This window comes from Lissotriton helveticus, chromosome 5_1 (genome assembly GCF_964261635.1).
Source record: "Lissotriton helveticus chromosome 5_1, aLisHel1.1, whole genome shotgun sequence".
Lineage (NCBI taxonomy): Eukaryota > Metazoa > Chordata > Amphibia > Caudata > Salamandridae > Lissotriton > Lissotriton helveticus.
The window spans coordinates 526,106,613-526,124,263 of record NC_136065.1 but is presented as its reverse complement, the minus strand read 5'-3'; the positions used below and the strand labels follow the sequence as shown (position 1 = coordinate 526,124,263).

General features: G+C 42.9%; 1 protein-coding gene across 4 annotated transcripts in view; it reads left to right on the top strand.

Moving 5' to 3' along the window:
- Positions 1–17,651, top strand: part of LOC144753257 (uncharacterized) — a 72,382-nt gene that overhangs the window by 53,883 nt on the left and 848 nt on the right. The window lies entirely within an intron of this gene.

Genomic DNA, 17,651 nt, shown 5'->3' with positions numbered 1-17,651 from the left:
GGTACAATATATTGAGAATATACGAGTGCGGAGACACATCCCATTTGGTATTGAAAATCAATAAAGTAGCCAGGTGCAGTTCGATCTATCTTTGGTAGTTCAGCAGGTTTTGTTGAACTGTCAGATGTCTCCTGTAGAGGCATCTAGATGTAGATGTTGGTGGTAGGCTGAATTGATATCTGTGTTTCACTCGTAATTTGATGATGTTCAATTTGCATAGGAAAGAGTTCTATTTTATTGTTGGTAACTTCATTACTACGTATGGAAGACTTCGAATGTTATCAGTCTTTCTGTCTGAACATCCTGTATGGTAGCGAGAGGAGTGCGGCAGCTACCCAGAAGTCCAAGTGGCCTGCTATTTAGGATGGGCCACATAGTGTGGTTTAATCAGATCAATGGAAACAAATCTGTTTTCTTTCTTGCCAGCAAGAAGCGGAAGAAGTATTGTTCTTGTTCCTTTGACAGCCAGGACAGGTACATGTGTTCTATATGATGGCCCAGATTCTTACTTGTCTGCAATATTTTCGCTGACCAGATCCCCGACTTTAGGGACCCAGGTAGGTCTTGCCATTTCTGATTTTACCTCACCAGTGCAGTGCATTTCACTAGGACGTTGATTTGTAGTGCCGGGAATTCATTGAGTTCCTGTAAAACAGCCACACGTGTATTGATGGCAAATGGTTTTTCATCCGCCACTGTGCTACCAGATACCCACATTCTCATCCCAAATAGGACTTCGAAAGGGGTGATAACTCCTAGGGAACTTTTTGGCATGTTATTAAGTGCCCACTGGTCCCCATATAGGTGATTGACCTAACAAATACCCAAGCCTAATACCATTAGTGTTAAAGATTGCTTTAAGTACCGGTTTATTTCCCCTTGGATGGTATGGAGAGGAATACCCCAATACAACACCCAAACTTCCCATGGCTTCCTTGTAAGCCCTAGAGCTAAACGCAGGGCCACATTCAGAATGTAATGTGCCAACTGCGTACGTCTCTATGAGGACTCGCAAATCTTTTATAACAGTTGGAGCATTAGCCGAGCGCTGAGGTCAAACCCACAGGAATCTAGAACATGAATCTACTGCCACCAAGATGAACTTGTAAGCTCCATCAGATTGTAAGGGGCCAGAGTGGTCCAATTAGGCACAGGGGAGAGAGGTCTGTCTGATATTAGTAATGGTGTTTGTGCCGGACGTGCTACCATGGAACCCTTCATCTGCTGACAGATGTCGCAATTATGAACAAATGCTTTTGTTTGTTCTGTTAAACATGGCCACCAATAGCATTGTTTCAGTAGATAAACTGTTGCTGTAATCCCTGCATGTGCAGAACCCAGGCCCTTGTGTGCAGCTAGATTTAAACTTCATCTGCTATCTATATTTGGTATTACTCTATAACCCACTCCTGGAATTTGAGCATACAGAATATTTTTTGCATCTAACTTGCAGGAGTACTTGAGTTGAAAGCTTTTTGTTACAGCTGAGCTGTTTTTGCATGAAGCAATGACAGCTACCATTATGTCTCCATCTATTCTCATACTAGAATGAGTGATTGCAGCTACGGCAGCAGTTTGCACAGTTACCTTGGCGGCTTCATCAGCCAATAAATTCCCTTCAACATAAATGCCATCACGTTGATGACTCAGCGTGTGTATCACGTGAGCTTTTGGCAACATTTCTTTCAGCTTTGTCACTTGTTCCCAAAGCAATTTGTGCTTTATTGTGCAACCTTTGAGTCTTTAAACCCATTCCAATCCCAGTAGTGTAGATATTCATTGTAAGACTAGACACAGTAAATCGAATCGTATAAGTGTGGGGAATTCCTGATCCGTATTTATCAGTGCCATTATTAGGGCTTTTAATTCTGCCAGCAGTGCCGTTAAATCCCCTAGTGACTGTATCTTCATACTGCTAGGATGGATCTTGCCTTTCTGCATACGTCCTTTCACAATCGCACAAGCTGTGCTGCATTGCTGTTTACTTCCTCTGGCAGGCTGAGCAGAACCGTCAGTGTAAATAATATATTCATACTGATCCAGAGGCATTATTTCCTTCTTTAGAAGATATTCTTGTTCGTACTGCAAAAATGCTTGTGTTTTTAATAGGAAATCAAACTGGTAGCCTACATTTGTTGCAGTGAGAGAATTAGCCCATTGCATCCATCATGGATGTAGCACTTTAGCATTTCGAACGCTTGCCTTTGTAACAGCTTCTAAGGCCAGTACTGGAGTCACAACAATTATTCATTTCCCCTGAGCCAGTGCTCTTTCTCTCCCAGCAGTTTGTACTGCTGTCAAAATGTTCTCTGTAGAAGCAAAGCACATTTCAACGTTTGTGTGATTTGTATGCTATGGGTACCATTTCGCCTTCATTGAAGATTAGATAAATGTACACTGATTGACCCGCGATTACACAGATCACCAGATTTGTGGTATTTACATGTGTGTGTAGGTTTTTGGAAGCTATCGTGTCAGCTTGTAAGAAACAAAGATATCCGTGTGTTCCTGTATCCAATGTCTAATTGAAAAATCTGGTCTGATTAAATCGAAGAAAGGTTTCACTTTTCCTGCTTAATCCTAAATGTATGTTCTGCCAAATTTTAGGAATCCCAATATAGATTGTATGTTTTCAGAGTTTTTGGAGGTTGAAGTAGCGTGCACTTTTCTAAAAAGTGAGCTGCTAGGCTTTTTTCTTCACTTGACAACTCATATCCAAAAACAGGACATTGAGGTGGGGTATTTTAGATTTTTTAAAGTTGAATTTGTAGCCCTCAGAGGCGAACCCCAAAATGATGTTGCTCACCCTGGTCAAATGATCCAATAAATCATCATCCATCAGTTAAATATCATCTACATAGGACAATGCCTCTTCATCGAAATGTTGGAGTAATTCTGTTACCGTAGCTGAGAACAACCCAGGGCTATTCTTATACCCTTGGGGTAGTCAACAAAATTTACCCTGAGAGCCTACGGCTGAGAATGCTGTTAAATATCTACTCTCGGGTGGTAGGTTTTGGTTGAAAAATCCATTTGAGATGTCTAGTGTTGTTTTGAACGGCACAGTGTGCATTATGTACTGCAAAATGTCTTTGTGCGTGTATTCAAATGTTTGTAGTCTAAAACTAGATGGTATGAAATGTCAGGTTTCATTACGGGAAACAAAGGATTATTGCAATCCTCTATTACATCTTGGTATTCAAGTTGGTCTAAGATCTCCTTGACTTGCTTTTTTGCTTCTTGTTTAATAGGGTATTGTCTCTGTGGAGTTGGAGTAGTTTTAACTGGGATTACATGGTGCTGTAACTCAGCATCCCACCCAACATGGTTGTGATACAAAGGTGGAGCATGTGCTACTACCCACTCCTGCGTGTTCTTTTGCGGCTACTCTTCCTTTACCAGTTCAAAGCAGAGTAGAGAACAAAAGAGGACTTCCTCTATATGTCTAATGCAAGAAGAAGTTCCTGAACAGTAATTGCAACAAGGCTCTGTTTCCGGGTTTGGAGAAAGCTCAGTGCTGTGCAGTGCAGCTGGGAGAGCTGAGCCGTGGGAGACCTGGAATCACAGGAGCTGTGTGAGCCGAATCAGAATCCAGATCAGAATCTGCCAGATCCACCGAGACCCGTGGGAGCCGTGGCGGCACCACTAGAGCCACAAGAGCCGCGGTGGGTCTAGGATTACGATCCGTGTGTAGCTCTGCTCTGCAGAATCCAGATCCGAACCTGCCGGATCCACCGGAGCTCCAAGAACCACGGGAGCCATGGGGGTACTGCGAGAGCTGTGGTGGGTCTAGGATTTCGACATGTGTGTAGCTCTGCTCTGCTGAAGCTGAAGTGGCAAAGTGCTGAGCTGTGAACTGAGAGGCAAGAGCTTTGCACAGCTCTGCTGAAGCTGAAGCGGTGGAGCGGTGAGCTGTGATTTGAGAGGCGAGAGGTGAAGGTAGGTCAGGCTGTCTGTTACTGCCACCTGCTTCCACTGCCTGCTCCCATCACTTGCCTACACCGTCATCACCGGCATTATCATTGCTGTACAGTGAGGAGCGGTGAGGGGTTGGCAGGAAACGCAGGCTTTTAGGCTGCCAGGCAGATGGTGAGCAGCTACAGCATACAAAGCCTACAAATCCGGGACTCCCCCAAGTTCAAGTGAGAGAGAGACACTGGTGAGTACGGCGCACCCGCTTTAAATTGAATTGAATATTTATTCGCAAGGGAGGTGGTAACTGCTGCAAACTTACATTGGGCAGGGTTGAGAAGGGTCGAGCCAGGTTGAGCAGAGCGTAGGTTCTCCCCCGGCTTCCCATACTTCCAATACTTCACATATTCCTGCTCCACTGCTCCGCCGCTCTCCGCTTCTCCTTGGCCCCCCTCTCTTCAACAGCCCAATGGCATTCTACTCCCAACAGCCCAAAGGTTCCTGCTAACAGCGATGACAGGAGGGCAGGCAGGCAAGAGGGAGAATTGTCAGTGGCATTTTCCAAACCACTGTATCGTTCACCATTGTAGGGCGGAGAAGTGGTGAAAACAGAGGATGAAAATAGTGTTAAACAGCGCTAATCCAGCAAATAATCAAAATGAGAGTCTGAGAAAAAGATCACCCTGCAGGAGGTGGTTGACTGCACATCAAAGAATGGAAAAATAATCTGAAACTTAGGTAGGTAATAAAGGGGGTCTCAGCTCCTAGCACAGGTTATCCTCCAAACTACATTGAGGAAGGGCGGTCTGTAAACAAGGGCTGCCTTGGGAATATCAACGGGCGCTGCGTTGTGATGTGCTGTGCTGGGTTGGAAGCATCATAATTTTATCATAAATTCAGATATTAAAGACTGGAAAACAAAACTCTCAAAACCCTCCAAACCCCCCAAACCCTACAAACCCTCAAAATGTGTAGTACTTCAAAGGTCTCTTGGAAAGTTGCCTAAAGGTTCTACTTATTCTGCTTATTTAATTAATTAATTAATAAAAAATATAAAGCCCAGTAAAGCAAGGTATGAGGTCAGGCGGTCTACGAGGAGGACCGACGGTCAAAGGAATTACAAAAAAGCGTAAGCGGACTGCTAAGATGCTAGAAGGTTCCAGGGAAGAACCGCCAACTAAAACCAGGCCAGCAGTACAGTGTGACTGCCACTTAATTGAAATAACTACAGATAAAAACATTTCAAGCGAACAAGCGAATGAGCACCCATCAAAACCAGAAAAATAAAAAAACTGCCAAACTCTTTTTCAACCAAATATTTTCACGTAATGTTGCTTTTAAAAAAATGCGGGAACACTCTCCTTTCGAATGCCAGAGAAGTTCCGGGCTTTCAGTCACCTCTCCAGCCATTACAATTTACTGGTTCGCTGAGAAGCACTTATAAAAAGGAAAGCTCAAGTACGTTAGTTGGCTGACCACCACAAGTAACTTCGACTCCACAATGTTACAAGTCACTGGCGGCTCAGGACACTAAAACCCCAGTCAAGAAAGCTGCAATTGACACTGGACTAATCCAAGTACATAGGTCTAAGGAAGAACGCAAAATCTCTGAGGATGGTCTAGTGAAGGACAAATAGGTATACATGAAATGCCTATGGCCAGAGGATCACTTCACAGTAGAAATGTAATAGGCAACTGTGCTACAAATGACGTACCAATGATCTGTGAACAGAGAAGCCCAGAGGTAACAAAGCAGCCTGGGAACATAAAGTACAAATATATGAGGAAAGAGGGAGCGAAAAAGAACTCTCTCCGGCATCTCCAGTATCAACACAGAATGATCAAGAGTACAAAATGCCATTAGGATCGCATTACAGCAACAAAAAGAAAACAGGCCAGCAACTCACTCCATGGAGAACACAGAAGCCTCTTCATACTTGGGGAAGGAAGAGTGGGAGGACCTTATGGCCGCCTATTCTCAAGACAAGTGTAGGAGTGGCCTTCCCGCAAACACTTCTAAAACGACAACTGAAGGCAATCAGGAAGATCAGGCGGCGGGGGTGACTAATGGATAGCAAAATGCTGCTATAAACCTAGGAAGTCAAGATGGATCACCACAAAATACAAATTATGGAAGTGCTTGGCCAAATCTGTTAAAAACAGGGCAACTCCTGGTAGAGGCCCTCCAATACCAATCTGACAAGATGTACACTCAACTAACGCTGCTAGACACTCCGGCTGTCTTTGTGGTTGCTATCGACGGAAAGTTTGGCACATTAAAGACAATCGTACGAAACATTAATTTAAATTGCAAATGTGGCCCAATTATTGACAAATTGGCCTTCCTCCCAGTAATGCTGAGTGATCTGTGTACACAACTCAAAAAGGCTCTGCAGTGCCCAAATAACCAACCCTCTGAGGGTCACCCGGAAAAAGAAATTCATGAATCAACAGAAACACACTCAACCAAAATCTATTATAAACGGAATTCCATGACAAAGGAAAACCCAGTGCAATCAGTTATAGGAACAGAGGGTAGTAAACCTAAAACACTAGTAGGCCAAATGTCTGATGCCCTATCGGGAGATAAATTACACAAAAGAATTAATGCAAAGCAAAGGCGAGCAAAAAGACGAAAAGGCGGAAATCAAAAATTAAATTTAAATAAGGATGGATTCATGCACCTCTTTCGGTCATCATTAGTACAAAGCGTTCTAACGCCTGAAAATACAACAATTCAGTAGGGGTCCCCAGACTGAATACAGAAGCAGCAAGAGGAACACATCAGACTGTCAACAGAGCATTGCAAATAACTGAGAAAATGCAAGAACTCGGGAACGCTAGGAATGAAGAACTAGAAGCCCCTCACCGAAAAAGGTCTAGCATGATCCCTAAAATGATCAAAGAGGAAAATGAATCTTTTGAACCGATAAGAAGGTACCACAATAGAGCAATACAACAACTCATTTCCTCATCAATCAAACAAATGGTGATAACACTTCGGTAATAAACCTAAAGAATCACAACGACCAATGCTCACAGATTAGGGAACTAGGTGAAACAAAAGGGAGCGATTATAAGGAGACAAATTACAATCAACCGGCCTACAATATTCAGGCAACACCAATAATACATACAAGGGCCCATCAGAGACAAGGATCCCTGGCACCTGCAGAACAACCAGGAACCATGCAAGATCTCCCCTGGCAGAGAGTTTTAGGCCAATTGTCTAAACCAAGACAACAATTAATACCTCAGAGTGAGAGAGAGAAAGTAGAATCTTCCAACCGTCAGGCATTATCAAAAACACGAAGTCATGAGCCTATACCATTATGTCGAGATAATAAAGGGACCATCAGCTCAGACGACTCAAGGAAGGAAACAAGTGTTATAAAGGTAGGCACGACATCCTGAACAGAGGTAATATTCTATGGCTGTTATCTCATATTTCCTCTCTGAAAGAAGTGCCAACTTTGGACTTGGCTTCGATCGAATTCATCAAAGACAAGGATGAAATGGATGCTGAAAAAATGAAAACTATTTACAACAAGGGGTGGTGAGGGACAGAGTCTCTGAATTAAGCAGAATACTCTCACCCATTCAAGAGATCAGGGCTAGATCCAACACCGTTTTTTAGCTCATTGCACCATCCCAGTTTCAGAACCTGGCTGTATGCAAATTAGTCTGTTCCTGTCCCAGGGCATGATGGGAACAGGGCAAACCAAACTACAAAAGCCAATTCTTACACTGGGAAGGAAACAAGCTTCCGGGGACCGGTTTCTGGCAGTACAGCCGTCTTCGGCCCGGCTTGCTTGAATCCTGATGGTGCAATGAGCAAGGGACTCATGTCTGGATGTGAGTCCCTTGCTCATTGCACCATCAGGATTCAAGCAAGCCGGGCCGAAGACGGCTGTAATGCCAGAAACCGGTCCCCGGAAGCTTGTTTCCTTCCCAGTGTAAGAATTGGCTTTTGTAGTCTGGTCTGCCCTGTTCCCATGATGCATTGGGCCAGGGACAGACTAATTTGCATACAGCCAGGTTCTGAAACTGGGATGGTGCAATGAGCTAAAAAACGGTGTTGGATCTAGCCCTGATCTCTTGACTGGGTGAGAGTACTCTGCTTAATTCAGAGACTCTGTCCATCACCACCCCTTGTTGTAAATAATTGTGTCCACCCTAAGCGTGGAAGGGTATACTCAGATGTGAGTCCCTTGCTCATTGCACCATCAGGATTCAAGCAAGCCGGGCCGAAGACGACTGTAATGCCAGAAACCGGTCCCCGGAAGCTTGTTTCCTTCCCAGTGTAAGAATTGGCTTTTGTAGTCTGGTCTGCCCTGTTCCCATGATGCACTGGGCCAGGGACAGACTAATTTGCATACAGCCAGGTTCTGAAACTGGGATGGTGCAATGAGCTAAAAAAACGGTGTTGGATCTAGCCCTGATCTCTTGACTGGGTGAGAGTACTCTGCTTAATTCAGAGACTCTGTCCATCATCACCCCTTGTTGTAAATAATTTTGTCCACCCTAAGCGTGGAAGGGTATACTCAGATGTGAGTCCCTTGCTCATTGCACCATCAGGATTCAAGCAAGCCAGGCCGAAGACGGCTGTAATGCCAGAAACCGGTCCCCGGAACCTTGTTTCCTTCCCAGTGTAAGAATTGGCTTTTGTAGTCTGGTCTGCCCTGTTCCCATGATGCACTGGGCCAGGGACAGACTAATTTGCATACAGCCAGGTTCTGAAACTGGGATGGTGCAATGAGCTGAAAAACGGTGTTGGATCTAGCCCTGATCTCTTGACTGGGTGAGAGTACTCTGCTTAATTCAGAGACTCTGTCCATCACCACCCCTTGTTGTAAATAATTTTGTCCACCCTAAGCGTGGAAGGGTATACTCAGATGTGAGTCCCTTGCTCATTGCACCATCAGGATTCGAGCAAGCCGGGCCGAAGACAGCTGTAATGCCAGAAACCGGTCCCCGGAAGCTTGTTTCCTTCCCAGTGTAAGAATTGGCTTTTGTAGTCTGGTCTGCCCTGTTCCCATGATGCACTGGGCTAGGGACAGACTAATTTGCATACAGCCAGGTTCTGAAACTGGGATGGTGCAATGAGCTAAAAAACGGTGTTGGATCTAGCCCTGATCTATTGACTGGGTGAGAGTACTCTGCTTAATTCAGAGACGCTGTCCATCACCACCCCTTGTTGTAAATAATTTTGTCCACCCTAAGCGTGGAAGGGTATACTCAGATGTGAGTCCCTTGCTCATTGCACCATCAGGATTCAAGCAAGCCGGGCCGAAGACGGCTGTAATGCCAGAAACCGGTCCCCGGAAGCTTGTTTCCTTCCCAGTGTAAGAATTGGCTTTTGTAGTCTGGTCTGCCCTGTTCCCATGATGCACTGGGCCAGGGACAGACTAATTTGCATACAGCCAGGTTCTGAAACTGGGATGGTGCAATGAGCTAAAAAACGGTGTTGGATCTAGCCCTGATCTCTTGACTGGGTGAGAGTACTCTGCTTAATTCAGAGACTCTGTCCATCACCACCCCTTGTTGTAAATAATTTTGTCCACCCTAAGCGTGGAAGGGTATACTCAGATGTGAGTCCCTTGCTCATTGCACCATCAGGATTCAAGCAAGCCGGGCCGAAGACGGCTGTAATGCCAGAAACCGGTCCCCGGAAGCTTGTTTCCTTCCCAGTGTAAGAATTGGCTTTTGTAGTCTGGTCTGCCCTGTTCCCATGATGCACTGGGCCAGGGACAGACTAATTTGGATACAGCCAGGTTCTGAAACTGGGATGGTGCAATGAGCTAAAAAACGGTGTTGGATCTAGCCCTGATCTCTTGACTGGGTGAGAGTACTCTGCTTAATTCAGAGACTCTGTCCATCACCACCCCTTGTTGAAAAAATGAAAACAACATGGACAACGCCATCAATTGTACAAAAAATATTAGTAGAGGCTCATACATTTAAAAACAAGGGGATGACAATTACTCCGTATATAAAGCCAGGATATCCTGACTTGCTAACTTCGCAATAGTGGGAGTTCAGGCTTCTGTAAATAGACCTGGAATATCGGTGTGGAGAGGAACGTTAGGGAACTGCAGTATGAGTACTGAGAAAAACCCTAGTAATGACAGAAGCGACCAAGATGTCACAATGTCACCAAGTTGGTTAACAGAGCTAAGATGGATTGCTAGAACAATAAATAATCAAACAAATTGACGAAACACCAGTTCACAAGTAAGATCAAGTAAGCATGATCATTTACGAATGTGATCATGGAATGTAAACGGTTTAGCAAACAAAATGACTGTCCTAGACTTTTTTAGCTACAAAAGATCTTTCAACATCATGTCATTGCAAGAAACATGGCAAATAGACCCTCTGCACCTTCAGGGATTTTTAAGTTTCTTTACTTGTGCACAATATAGTCACCTCCAAGGCGGGCTAGTCACCTACGTCTCAGTCACAAGTGTACACATAGCCAAGGTAGTTGGACCAACTTCTTCAGTGACAATGGCAGTAAACTTACTCACCTCACAATTAACACCAGGCAAAGCCGGCATGGATCTTACTTTAATCAATGCCTACATCCATCCAAAAAGGAAAACAAAGGCAGCGAAGGAACTATGCAATTTTTTGGAGGTGTGCATATGGGAAAAATCCACAACAGATCTTATGCTTACTGGGGTCTTTAACCTTAATCTTCTGGGAACTTCATTAGATGAAGACATTCTATTGCAAAATTCAACTTGGGATATCCCATTACAAGGGAAGCTGCGAATATTCACACAAACCAAAATAGGGAAACAGATATTAGAGTATTTCGAACATTTTAATATCAGAGCAATAAATGGAAGACAACCCCCCCAGCTACAACACATTATTCAACAACAATTAATACAATACCAGCCTCTATTTCAACACATGATTTAATTTCAGATGAGTGATAAAGCTGACAGTGATCACCGCCCCCAAGAAATTGCGCTTAAAGTAAACAAGCCCAAATTTGAGCGATATTTGGCTCCTAAAGAATCAGTTTATACCATCAATCTTAAAAGATTAAGTTTGCAGCAGTGACCGACGTTACAATGCTGGAAAATGCAAAACAGGACTTTAATACTAGAACCAGTTCAAGTGAAGTCGATAAATGGGAGCAATTTACAAAATCTATGGCAGCTTATGCTACAAGAACTAATCCACCGGTCCAAACGGGCCGTAGGAGCATGAAGTAAGTCCCACAAGAATATAAAGAGAAGATCATGGGGCACAAAAAAATCAATTGTTCAAACGATGAGACAACTTCGGCTTAATCAAACAGATACAGTGAAATTTGATCTATTACAGAAGCTAAAGGTAATGCTGAAAAAACAAAAATGGTAAGCCAACAGATCTGAGGAGGACAGTCTTTGGGCAAAACTATACGCTGACACCAGACAGAACAATACTGCAAGATTTTGGAAAACCATAAACCAATTTACAAAACCTTTGCAGGATGGAGTTTCCTCTAAAATTACAGAAGAAGTATGGGCAAGCTACCTTAGGAATCACTTTAATCAAGATATGGAATCTATTAATTTGGAGACAAAAACTGATAATGCGACAAAAGGCATGATTAAAAACTAAAGCACATACAGTCCATCTGAGCACCTGCAAACCTAATGGTAATACATTATCAATAAATGATGGTCTGACAAGCACACAAAACATCATTAAGCACCAAATTAGAAAAGGAAGGAGATAGGGGGCGCCAGGCCCGAACGGAATTCGACCCATCCTTTATAAACAAGATGAGAATGAATGGGCAGCAGCAATTGGACCACTGTTTTTGGAAATAAGATATTTTAACAGACTGCCTGGCTCCTGGAAGGGATCAATTATTTCTCCAATATTTAAGTCAGGGGACACATCGCTCCCAAAGAATTATCAATTAGTGGCCCTTAAGGCAATGAGGCAAAGTATTTTGCAGGTACACTCTTGGAGGAGCTGCAGGCCTGAGTCACAGAAAATTCTTTAATCCCAGCTAACCAGACTGGTTTTGCTAAATCTGTCGGACAACCACAAATATCCTAACCATGGGAATGCTAATAGATAAGGCAGAATCAACTAAAATGCCCATTCATTCCTGCTTTATAGTTTACAAGGCTGCCTTTGACCATATAAAGCAGAACATCCTATGGTCTAAACTGAGCAACTGGGGGATACCAAGGTCTCTGTTACACTTGCTGATCAGCCCCCACACGCACACATGGGTCCAGATAAAGCTGGGTGATGGGTCACTACTGTCAAGGCGCATACTAACCAACAAAGGGCTCAAACAGGGTTGTATCTTAGCCCCACATTATTCAACTTGTTTTTAGCGGATCTCGTCGCAATATTAAATAGTTGTAACTCTCCCGCTCCCAGGTTAGGTGGGCTATCACTACTGTGTCTCCTTTATGCGGACAATATAGTACTATTTAGCCATACACAAGTAGGTCTGCAACATCTTGCGAACGCTACACAGGGCTATTCTGAAGCAAATTAACTGACCATAAATCTTGAGAAAACGCAGACAATGGCAATCAGCAAAAACAGGAAAAAATCGTTTACCTGGTTTTGGGACAAGACACGTATCGAGGATACATCAGTATACAAATATCTAGGATTAAAAATCGATAAAGGCGGACATTTTACTTTACAGAAAACCAGCATCAGAGGCAAAGGACTCGCCTTAGCAATCTCTTGAAAAACACTAATCAATAAACTAACCGGCCCGTCGCTCCTACCTCTGGCTCAAGTGATACGTGCCAAACTCCTTCCAACAATCGCTTATGGTAGTGAAGTACAGAGAGGCAGAGATGCAAAAACTCTAGATAATACAGTCATATCTGCATACAGGATTATTCTTGGTTTGCCCAAACATACTTCACCAGCTCAAATCATGCTAGAGGTTGGCGTTCAGAAACAGTTCTTGGCAAGACAGGGGGCGTACATAACTACCTGGGACAAAGTGCTGTAATCCATCCAAGGAACTTCAAATGAATACCTATGGAAGGAGTTAGAGCAACACTCAGCCTAACCAGCTGTCAAGTACCTCAAAAGCAGTCTGGCGAATACTGGCTTAAACCAACTCTGGGATACTCTGGAAGACGATTAAACATCTCTCGTGGTTTGAGGACAAGGCATCCCTCACGAAAAGGTCACATGGCTGGAAGACCTTGTGCTCGTATTCCACACCAGCACCACAGAACTACCTTGATTTGGGCTACACTAAGGGCCAGATGTAGGTAATCACAGATTACCGATTCTTAAATACCGAATCATACCGATTCGGTATTAAAATACAGGCAAATGGGATGTAGGTCATTTTTTGTAAAAAATTACCGAATCGGTAAGTTTCGGTAATTACCGAATCGGTATTTACCGATTCGGTAATTGCCATTCATTCCTATGGGCCTGGAGGCCCATAGGAATGAATGCCAATTACCGAATCGGTAAATACCGATTCGGTAAAAGGGGGAAACATTGAAGGGTGGCAGGGTGTCACTTTGACACCCTGTTGCACCCCTCAATTGTATATGGGTGCACATGTTGCAGACATACATGCCCTAAGGGCATGTATGTCTGCAACATGGCACTGTTGGAAAAGCAAAAAAAATGCTTTTTCCAAGGTTTTCATTATTTACCACCAACCTGTAGTTGGTGGTAAATAATGAATATTAAAAGGGGAAAAGCACTCATTTGAGTGCTCCCTACATAGCAAAATCAGTAATTTACCAATTCGGTATTTTAAGAAATTGGTAATTTACCGATTCCTTAAAATACCGATTCGGTAAATTACTGAATCGGTAAAATGCCCCCCTACATCTCATTGTCCAAATACCGGTCGGTAACGGCCGAAATTCTGTATTTTCGGCCGTTACTGACCGGTATTTGTCTACCTACATCTGGCACAAAATCTACTAAAATTATGTTTTTAAAGTACAGATTGGGCTTGCTAGCTTGTATTTAGCATTTTCCGCATTGGCTAAAGGATAAGTGGGCTCCTCCTGCTGCCTATGCAGCTCAGTGCCAGAGGATCTGCTGCATTTGCTGAGTTCCTTCAATGAAATTTTCGAAGAACGAAAGCGTCTGTTAAAATGCCAGTTCAATCAGCATGGGATACGATCACGAAGACGAGCAGTTCTCGCCTGCTTTACACCTAATGACCCACAGCTGAATTGTAGTCTGGTGAAGTTCATGAGGGTGGTGGACAAGAAAATGCCAAAACCAGATTCATGGTTTATCGTAACACAAACAGCACTTTTATTTATGGACCTCTCAAAATATTAATTTTATAAACGATTTAAAAAAGATAAAAGATGCATATTATGGAATACTGTTTTTAACATTGTATGCAGATTTGCTTTTACATTTTGATGTTTTGTATTGCAGTAGTTTTTATTAACTATGCTAATAAACTACTACACTCCTGCGTGTATGACTGATTTAGTGATACTGGAACGAGGTCAGAGAAAGCCAGTAAAATTATTGTTTCTCCCTTTGGGCACTCCATAACAATCTCAGGCAGCCAGTCGTTTTCAGCCACATGGATGTCATAGCCATAAGTCAGGTTCTCCCAAAAGAAACCTTTAATTTATCTGGGTTTGTCCCTCTCCATTTGGAGAGTTATTTCATGTAACTGATGTGGGACACTTGCCCTTGAATCAGGTGTTTCCACCATGATATATTCATTCAACACCGCTGTCACCAGATATTACATCAAGTTCTGGTGAGCTATTGTTACTTCTGCTGCGCTGTCTAGTATCGTCAGAGCCCATTCCCCGTTCAAAAGTTGAGTCCTCAGTAATCTTGGCATTTTTTACTTTGAGACCTGCCACTCTCTTCTTTTTTAATTGTGGTTTAAAATTTGGTTTATCTTCTTTTTTGATATTATAGTCTGAAATGCGTTGCGTGTCTCTGGACTTTGTACGCTCTTCTTGTCTGTGTTCTGACCGACCTTCCCTCTTGGAGTGTTTTGATGAACCCTGAAAGGAACAAAAGGAAAGTTTATCAGTATCCTGATACCTGTAAGGTTTTTTTTTTTATCACGATTCCTAAGGTTGTACCTCATTTCGGAGGGCTCCTGTTGAGGAGACCCACCTCTCGATTGTAATCTATTCCCTCTTATCTTTTGTATTTTCTTGTCTCATTTCTTCTTGGAAGAATCAGGTGCTTGCTTGGTGTTATCCTTTTCAGGTCCATCCATGAGTTGAGGTTTTGTTGCTCTAGCTTCCAAATTATCTCTACCTAATTCGGCATGTGTCTTTGATAATTCACGCTCTTGTTGTATAGGAGTGAAATCCTTCAGGCATTGGTGTATCACCACCCCTGCTGCCTCCCCAATTATAGTTGTACCTGGACAACATTTCCTAACAATTTCATCCCCATTTAGGGCTTGTGGGTGGAAACACTTCCCTTAACTGTATGATTTTCTGAGATATCTAGAATGGTGTTTGTTAACGTTTAGTGGGCATTTTACCCATAACTGCATGCAGCGTTTGTAGAGTTATTTTAGTTGCAGACCACTGCATTTGTCCTGCTGGTGTATCCCTTGTTCGCTGAAGTATGAGTGTTCTCATAATGAACGGTGTCAGATTCCAGTAAAGTTCTATTATTTCTTTGTAAAGTGGAAGTAAGTCTGCTACCGGTATTGTGTCAATGTCTGGATGCGGTGTGTAAGCCACTAGGACCTGCCAAGTCACTCCATCTATGCCAAGCTGACCAAGTCTTACTTTATATGTTGTGTATGGGAAGGCACTTTTAATCCAGTTTATGTGCTCCTGGTAAGTGAGCGGAACTGCAATGTCCTCGTTTGGACAATATTCCTCTCGTCTTTCATCTTCAGTGTATGAATGAAATGTATTTGTGAGTGCATATGCTGGTGGGAAATTGACCCATTAATAAAATACCTCTGTCCTGTATAACTTGTGTGCCTCAATCACAAAGGTTGCAGTCCCACGTCTTTCTGTTACTACAAATTCTGCTAATTTTAAAGTAAGGACTGTTCTGACAGTTTCTGAAATGTTTATAGCACCTTCCTGCACTACTTCCCTTGCTGCATTTGCACGTAGCGCTGGCGCAGCAATGTCTTCATCAGCCATGGTTGAAAAAGTTTCTAGGAAACTGAGATACGGTTTTATACACAATAGGGAACTATTTATCCTTCAAGCTTGATTAAACCTACAGTCAATACATAGCATATGCCTACTTAGCTGTGGACGATTTTTCCCTTCCCACTACAGACATCTCTGGCTTTATGTGAATAGGAGTCTCTGAGAAAGCACGACTGAACTACTCAGATTTGACCCTTAAATAAGTACCAAACAAATGTCGATGGCGCCATGTCATGTAGTTCCTATAAATCTATATAGGATCTGTGCATTTAGACAACATAGACTGTGGGATCGGTGTCCAGACTGATTCCTGACACCACCACAGGGATGTTCGTCTGTATACCTGCTAGCTCACAGTGCCACTGAGAACTCCTCTTACCAAGGAGAGAATAGTTCCTGGCAACTATCAAACATGACAACCCTAACCCATCAGGGATCGTGGACCAGTACCATACTTTTGGCTCGGTCATTCATGCTTAGTTTCTCTCAGGGAAATACACAGAATAAACGGTGGGGACGTTTTCAATAAGCATTCATTGAACCAGAGTCATTTTTCTGTAAAATGGTGTGCTGAAAGAACCATAGACAGAAACAAATATAAATGATTATTAGTACCAACAGAGTAAATGGATGGTAGATTTCTACCATAGTGCTAAAACAATGTATATATGCAAGCATATAAATATATGACAATAATAATGCGTACTCCTACGATGCAATTTAATCTAGATGTACCTAACTGTACCTAGCATGTATTGAGGTATAGCCCCAAGAATTCCCCTAGGCTGACGCAATCCCATTATCTGGTGTGAGAGAATGAAGGACCCCATCTTGGTCTTGAGATGGACAACCAGTGGGGATGTCAGACCACTGCGTGCTGGAGTGTCTGCATGCAGGAACCTCAGCCTCTCACGTTAGTGTGTCAGCATGGAAGTATTTCTCCTCTCCCTTCCTCAGCAAAGATATGATATATATATACTCAAAGTGTTCTACCTTGCTGTGTCATGTCGGCCGAGGATGATGGAAGGGATGACCCTTATACATAGTTATTATGCAGAAGATAGTAATTCTGCTGTGATTCTGAAAATCCTCATGCATAATAAATGAGGCTAGTTTTTTGGGAAACCACACAACATTTATGCAGCACCTTAACTAGGTAAAATATCAATACCAAAAACAGTTATGTAGTGCAATGGCAGGAATAATGTAGGTGAAAGATTAGGTGACTACCCAGGCCTAAATTGGCCTGGCCAAAACATAACACGCACTCCTCATCCCACCGGACAATATACTAAAAAAGGTGAATGTCCTTCTAAGCAGAAAGGAAATTTGGCATCAGGTTTCATATTGCAGCGGTTTAGTATTAACAAAGGACCATCATGGCTCATTGCCCTAGTGATAGGAAAATTTGAAATCACTTAATTGGCTTAAAAAGACGCATAAAACTGAGGTGTTGGATTTTGCTCTATTTCATGGGTATTCTGTAGCCTCCTTTAGGGGCTCTGGAATTTCAAGATTTACACAAAGATTATTCATGAGATATATTTGCATCCAGAGACCGAATTCATATATATGTTGATTATAATGAAAATCTGCTTTTGTTATCGT